This window comes from Cheilinus undulatus, linkage group 19, assembly GCF_018320785.1.
Source record: "Cheilinus undulatus linkage group 19, ASM1832078v1, whole genome shotgun sequence".
In the NCBI taxonomy this organism is placed as follows: Eukaryota; Metazoa; Chordata; class Actinopteri; order Labriformes; family Labridae; genus Cheilinus; species Cheilinus undulatus.
In genome coordinates, this window is record NC_054883.1 from 930,526 (window position 1) to 938,455 (window position 7,930).

The 7,930-nt window shown below is 37.7% G+C and overlaps 1 non-coding gene across 1 annotated transcript; it reads right to left on the reverse strand.

The window, feature by feature from the left end:
* Positions 1–49: 49 nt before the first annotated feature.
* Positions 50–155, reverse strand: LOC121527754. Its single transcript, XR_005993433.1, has one exon. It is a non-coding gene; the product is annotated as a U6 spliceosomal RNA (small nuclear RNA).
* Positions 156–7,930: the final 7,775 nt, after the last annotated feature.

A 7,930-nucleotide genomic window follows, 5' to 3' on the forward strand; every position in this document is an offset into this window, starting at 1 on the left:
CAGAGCGTGGGAAAATACATGAAAAATCATATTTTTGATCAAAACATGATTAAAGAAGGAACGCTTCACGAATTTGCGTGTCATCCTTGCGCAGGGGCCATGCTAATCTTCTCTGTATCGTTCCAATTTTAGTATATGTGTTAGAGAACTAACACGAACATAACATGGGAGTATCTGAAAAATATAGGGGGACAGTGTGGCAACCCTACTGGTCATGGTAGAAGCCCTGGGACCCTTCAGAATGATCATACAGGTCACTGTAGTGTAGTAGGAAGAGATCTGACCACTTACAACAACACCGAAAGGCTGTTTTCACTCACCATGTCTCTATATCACACCACACTGATGTTTATGACTCAATATTTGGTGTTTTTTCCTCCTCATGAAGGTTTGGAAAGCATGCTGGGAAATCTAAGGCAACCAGAGATGATGTCAGAGGGGGTGGGGGGCAGTGGGGACAAAAGAATGAACAACCCCCCCCCCCATATTGCAGTAGAGTGGAGTGGAATCCCCTGGGGGGCCAAAGGTCGTAGAGGGGAGAGGGGAGCGGGTATCTGTGTGTGTGGACAGAGAGAGAGGAGAAGGAACCGGTCTGGTCTGGTTTACGTCACTCTCAGGCGCCGGAAGAGATGAGCAGGAAATCCTCCAGCAGCTCTTCAACATGCTCCGTACTGTGGGGCGACAACACAGAAGACCTAAAGAGACCATACTGGGTCATCTAATCTTTTCAGTCATTGAAAACAGCCGAGAAATCCTCCTACAGGCTGTCTAAATATCAGAAGATTTGTAGAAGAGGTTGAGGAGTGAGGCAGTTTCCCTCCTTTTTTCTGATACATCATTCATTCATCCAGATAAAAACAACTGAAAGCTTTAATATCAGTGCTGCTAAAAAGAGCTGAAGCAGTTTACCGCTGGCAACCTGCATTTAAACTAAGGACAGACAACTTTGGCTTGGTTTCAGTCTCACTACAAGAGGGGAAAATTATTTTTAATGCTCCACTACTCTAAAAAGGTAATTAAAGAAGGGATTATCTATACCAACTTTTCTGAAATGCATTATGGTTCTTTAAATGACAGAAGGGGATTGAGGCACCTAAAAAAAAAGGAAATCTGACATTTTTTCAAATTCTGGAAATCTAGTAAGAATCCTGACATCCAAGTCAGAATTCAAAGATCAAAGACAGAATTCAAAGATCAAAGTCAGAATTCAAAGATCAAAGACAGAATTCAAAGATCAAGGACAGAATTCAAAGAAGGAATTCAAAGATCAAAGACAGAATTCAAAGATCAAGGACAGAATCCAAAGCCAGAATTCAAAGATCAAAGTCAGAATTCAAAAATCAAAGACAAAATTCAAAGATCAAGGACAGAATTCAAAGATCAAAGTCAGAATTCAAAGATCAAGGACAGAATTCAAAGATCAAAGTCAGAATTCAAAGACCAAGGACAGAATTCAAAGATCAAAGTAAGAATTCAAAGATCAAGGACAGAATTCAAAGACAGAATTCAAAGATCCAGGACAGAATTCAAAGCCAGAATTCAAAGATCAAGGACAGAATTCAAAGACAGAATTCAAAGATCAAAGTCAGAATTCAAAGTCAGAATTCAAAGATCAAAGACAGAATTCAAAGCTCAAAGTCAGAATTCAAAGATCAAAGTCAGAATTCAAAGGTCAAAGACAGAATTCAAAGATCAAGGACAGAAATCAAAGACAGAATTCAAAGATAAAAGACAGAATTCAAAGATCAAGGACAGAATTCAAAGCCAGAATTCAAAGATCAAAGAAAGAATTCAAAAATCAAAGACAAAATTCAAAGATCAAGGACAGAATTCAAAGACAGAATTCAAGGATCAAAGTCAGAATTCAAAGTCAGAATTCAAAGATCAAAGACAGAATTCAAAGCTCAAAGTCAGAATTCAAAGATCAAAGTCAGAATTCAAAAATCAAAGACAAAATTCAAAGATCAAGGACAGAATTCAGAGATCAAAGTCAGAATTCAAAGATCAAGGACAGAAATCAAAGACAGAATTCAAAGATAAAAGACAGAATTCAAAGATCAAGGACAGAATTCAAAGCCAGAATTCAAAGATCAAAGAAAGAATTCAAAAATCAAAGACAAAATTCAAAGATCAAGGACAGAATTCAAAGACAGAATTCAAGGATCAAAGTCAGAATTCAAAGTCAGAATTCAAAGATCAAAGACAGAATTCAAAGCTCAAAGTCAGAATTCAAAGATCAAAGACAAAATTCAAAGATCAAGGACAGAATTCAGAGATCAAAGTCAGAATTCAAAGATCAAGGACAGAATTCAAAGATCAAAGTCAGAATTCAAAGACCAAGGACAGAATTCAAAGATCAATGACAGAATTCAAAGATCAAAGACAGAATTCAAAGATCAAAGTCAGAATTCAAAGACCAAGGACAGAATTCAAAGATCAAAGACAGAATTCAAAGATTAAGGTCAGAATTCAAAGCCAGAATTCAAAGCCAGAATTCAAAGATCAAAGTCAGAATTTTGAAATCAAAATTAGAATTTGGGTTTTTACCCAGAAATACAGCACCAAGACATTTTCACAAAAACTATAACAGACATCAACATTGACTAATATTCTTAAGTACAGGAAAGACATGAACAAGTAAGTACATTAAGTACATTAACATCTGATATTTAATGTTAGGAACTCCAGGGTCGAGAAAGAGTGAATTTTAGGACTGAAAGTGTTGAAGCATAAACACAAACCTGCTTCTGCTGGAGCCAAGACAAGGGTGCAGTTCCACCAACCCGCCACTGGGTGTCACTGCCGGGCCGCTGTAAAGGACGGCGCAGTGAAACCAGGAAAGAACAGTTAAACATGAAGAGAGGCGGTTAAAAATTGTAACACTTTCAGTACTTTAGGCTAAAGTCTCATTCTATAACCAAATCATGCATGTTTTGAGAGATTTGAAAGTTCTCTGTCCCGTTCAGCCCGTTTTATCTTTACATGAGGTCGCGGTGGGAGTGTTTCGGCCTCCTCCGCGGTGAGAAATAGTGCCTCACACACTCGGCTGTCAGGTCGAAACTAAAGCAGCTACAGCTGATTTTTAAGCGTCAGTGAATTAATCGGACGGATCACCGTTGTCCCGTATGAGAGTCATCGAAGATTACGGTCTTCCTACTCATGTAAAAGGGAGAACCTGGACAACAGAATCCACAGAGTCAGTTTATTTATAAAACACCCTCAAAATAAATATGGGTGAAGTACAGTGGACACTTTGAGTGCTTACTTTCAAAGAGTTCATTAAGAATAAATGACAGAAAACTACAGATATTTCCTCTAAAATCAGGGCTGCACCACCTAATGATATTTAAACTATAACACTAATGAACTATAACTAACTATAAACTATCTAAAATGAATTTAAAGACTTAAAAGGTCATTTCACATATAAAACCGAAAGATTTTGTATGACACACATTTAAGAGGAATTCTGAAAAAGATTTTGGAGCCTTGTTTCCCCATGTTTGTGTTGAGTACATCAGCCTCCAGCTCAGTCTGATTGGACTAGAAGCAGCCCAGCTTCAGCTTAGAAACCTCTGAACCCCTAAAGAAGCAGAGCTGTGTCGGTTTAAGGTCCTAACACTCTTCACAAGAAAGGATTTTGGTCAATAATTTCAACTTTTGTTGTTTTCAGTACACAAAGCTAAAAAGAGGGAGGTTGTTTAAGACAGTGGTTCTCAACCTTGGGGTTGGGACCCCCGTTGGGGTCGTGAGACACTGAGAGGGGGTCTCCAGATGCCCCAAAAACCCAAAGATATTTTTAGATTACACTGTTGCCACTTTACACACATTTAGCCAAATTTTAACCCACTTTCTTCATTTTTTCCCACCATTTAAACACATTTTTGCCAGTGAAAATCTATTTTTGCCTGTTTTAAACCCTTTCCAACACTTTTTTTCTTCCTACTTAAGCCTACTGTTGCCTCTGTTGACCCATTATTGCCACTTTTAACCATATTTTATCACTTTTTACAACTAATTTTTCCCATTTTAACCACATTTTACTATTGAATATTCCCATGTTTGCCATTTTAACCAATCTCTGCCTTTTATTCTTTCTCAGATAACACGTTTTTGTCAGTTTAAATCAATTTTTCATCCCACTTCACCAAATTTCCACCCATTTTTGCCCATTTGAAGCCTTTTCAGCCACTTTTATACTTCCCTTTACCTCTATTTATGCCCATTTTTGCCCTTTTTTCAATTTTAATCTCATTTTTGCCATTTCTAACAAATTTCTTCTACTTTTAAAATCCAATTTCACCTCCTTTTCCACCATTTTTTGCCATTATTAAACCATTTTTGCCATTTTCACCCATCTTAATTCTTTTTAAACAAAATAGATTTACATTTTTAAGAAGGTTGCACAAATGATTAAAAAAGAGATGTGTTTCTTTAATAAGTGGTTATTTTTCAAGTTAAATATAAAGTTTAGATATCACAGCTTAACTTTACATGGACCATGGCTTTGCTGACCTCCATGGGACCCCAGTCTGGCTGGGCCACAGAAACCTCCTCCTTATGGACGGCCTCATCTCCACAGGACTATTCTGGAATGTTCAAGTCTGTTCGACCACCTTCAGGTCCAGTGGGGGTCCCCGGTCTCTGGAACCTTTATTTTGGGGGTTGCGGGCTGAGAAGGTTGAGAACCACTACTTTAAGAGTTAAGTAGTGTTAACGGCAAAATAAAGAACATTTATTTCATCAATTTCTGAGTTGGTTGAAGAGTTTTTAGTTTGAACACGACTCAGTTGAAGTATCTTTATGATTGCACTTACATTGTTGACGATCATTCCTTGATATGCAGGTTTCCCAGAATGCCTTTTAGCATTAGACACTGTAGCACCCTGAGTGAAGTTACTGACTCAGTTAGACAAGCCTGATGTCAGGGGCTCAATAGTGTTTTCATCTTATACCGAATTAAACTTCTATCAATAGAAGTTAGAATAAAAGAGAATCTTCATCATTCTAAAGAACTTCACCTCATCTTTAAGCTAGGTTATCTAACTATATGTTTATTTTAACCCTCGCTGTAATTATTCACTCATGTTTAAGCTAGGTTATCTAACTATATGTTTATTTTAACCCTCGCTGTAATTATTCACTCATGTTTAAGCTAGGTTATCTAACTATATGTTTATTTTAACCCTCGCTGTAATTATTCACTCATCTTTAAGCTAGGTTATCTAACTATATGTTTATTTTAACCCTCGCTGTAATTATTCACTCATCTTTAAGCTAGGTTATCTAACTATATGTTTATTTTAACCCTCGCTGTAATTATTCACTCTTTAAGCTAGGTTATCTAACTATATGTTTATTTTAACCCTCGCTGTAATTATTCACTCATCTTTAAGCTAGGTTATCTAACTATATGTTTATTTTAACCCTCGCTGTAATTATTCACTCATCTTTAAGCTAGGTTATCTAACTATATGTTTATTTTAACCCTCGCTGTAATTATTCACTCATGTTTAAGCTAGGTTATCTAACTATATGTTTATTTTAACCCTCGCTGTAATTATTCACTCATGTTTAAGCTAGGTTATCTAACTATATGTTTATTTTAACCCTCGCTGTAATTATTCACTCATGTTTAAGCTAGGTTATCTAACTATATGTTTATTTTAACCCTCGCTGTAATTATTCACTCATCTTTAAGCTAGGTTATCTAACTATATGTTTATTTTAACCCTCGCTGTAATTATTCACCATCTTGCTAGGTTATCTAACTATATGTTTATTTAATATCGCTGTAATTATTCACTAATTTTTTTGTCACACGATTAACGCATGCGCGTTCTGTATGACCCATCCCGTAGTTTGTCAGACCAGGAAGTGGCGCCATCGTGATGCGGTACAAGCGAGCAGAAATGGATAAAGGACAGAGACTTTTGAATGACAGGTTCAGCTTTCAGATCATGTCAGATAAGACTGAAGTTATTTTCTGCTGCCGACATGAACGGAGTTACAAGAAGTTCGTAGAGTCTTATATAGCCCACACCACTCGCTAACCATGCACACCGCTAATGCAGAGAGCCGCCCCCCTCGCCATGCTGGATTTGTTTACAATGGAGACACTCAGACAACTCTGGACTCGCTATCCGGCATATCGGACATTTCCCGGTGTGCCGACGCACTTTTGGGCCAGTATGATTTATTCATTTATTTAGGCTATTATATCCGCCATGAACCGGCACGACTGCGCTGACTATTTATATTGACTGTTGACTGATCCGACCCCGTCTCCTAAAGGTCCGTTTACCCCCGCTCCCATCCCCACGCAGCTCCTGCTTGAAAGTGAAAGTATTAGGAAAAAAATGTTTAAAAAAAATATTTATTATATATTATAAATATTATATTATAAATATTATTATATTATAAATAGTATTAGTGGTGACTCAGGTTAAAGGTCACAATGAACTCAGGATAAAAACGTGTTGGTGGTGACTCAGGTTAAAGGTCACAATGAACTCAGGATAAAAACGTGTTGGTGGTGACTCAGGTTAAAGGTCACAATGAACTCAGGATATAAACGTGTTGGTGGTGACTCAGGTTAAAGGTCACAATGAACTCAGGATAAAAACGTGTTGGTGGTGACTCAGGTTAAAGGTCACAATGAACTCAGGATAAAAACGTATTAGTGGTGACTCAGGTTAAAGGTCACAAGAACTCAGGATAAAAACGTATTAGTGGTGACTCAGGTTAAAGGTCACAATGAACTCAGGATAAAAACGTATTAGTGGTGACTCAGGTTAAAGGTCACAATGAACTCAGGATAAAAACATGTTGGTGGTGACTCAGGTTAAAGGTCAGAATGAACTCAGGATAAAAACATGTTGGTGGTGACTCAGGTTAAAGGTCACAATGAACTCAGGATAAAAACGTGTTGGTGGGGACTCAGGTTAAAGGTCACAATGAACTCAGGATATAAACGTATTAGTGGTGACTCAGGTTAAAGGTCACAATGAACTCAGGATATAAACGTATTAGTGGTGACTCAGGTTAAAGGTCACAATGAACTCAGGATATAAACGTATTAGTGGTGACTCAGGTTAAAGGTCACAATGAACTCAGGATATAAACGTATTAGTGGTGACTCAGGTTAAAGGTCACAATGAACTCAGGATATAAACGTATTAGTGGTGACTCAGGTTAAAGGTCACAATGAACTCAGGATATAAACGTATTAGTGGTGACTCAGGTTAAAGGTCACAATGAACTCAGGATAAAAACGTGTTGGTGGGGACTCAGGTTAAAGGTCACAATGAACTCAGGATAAAAATGTATTAGTGGTGACTCAGGTTAAAGGTCACAATGAACTCAGGATAAAAACGTGTTGGTGGTGACTCAGGTTAAAGGTCACAATGAACTCAGGATAAAAACGTGTTGGTGGTGACTCAGGTTAAAGGTCACAAGAACTCAGGATATAAACGTATTAGTGGTGACTCAGGTTAAAGGTCACAATGAACTCAGGATAAAAACGTGTTGGTGGTGACTCAGGTTAAAGGTCACAATGAACTCAGGATATAAACGTGTTGGTGGTGACTCAGGTTAAAGGTCACAATGAACTCAGGATAAAAACGTGTTGGTGGTGACTCAGGTTAAAGGTCACAATGAACTCAGGATATAAACGTGTTGGTGGTGACTCAGGTTAAAGGTCACAAGAACTCAGGATATAAAAGTGTTGGTGGTGACTCAGGTTAAAGGTCACAAGAACTCAGGATATAAATGTGTTGGTGGTAACTCAGGTTAAATGTCACAAGAACTCAGGATATAAAAGTGTTGGTGGTGACTCAGGTTAAAGGTCACAATGAACTCAGGATATAAAAGTGTTGGTGGTGACTCAGGTTAAAGGTCACAATGAACTCAGGATATAAAAGTGTTGGTG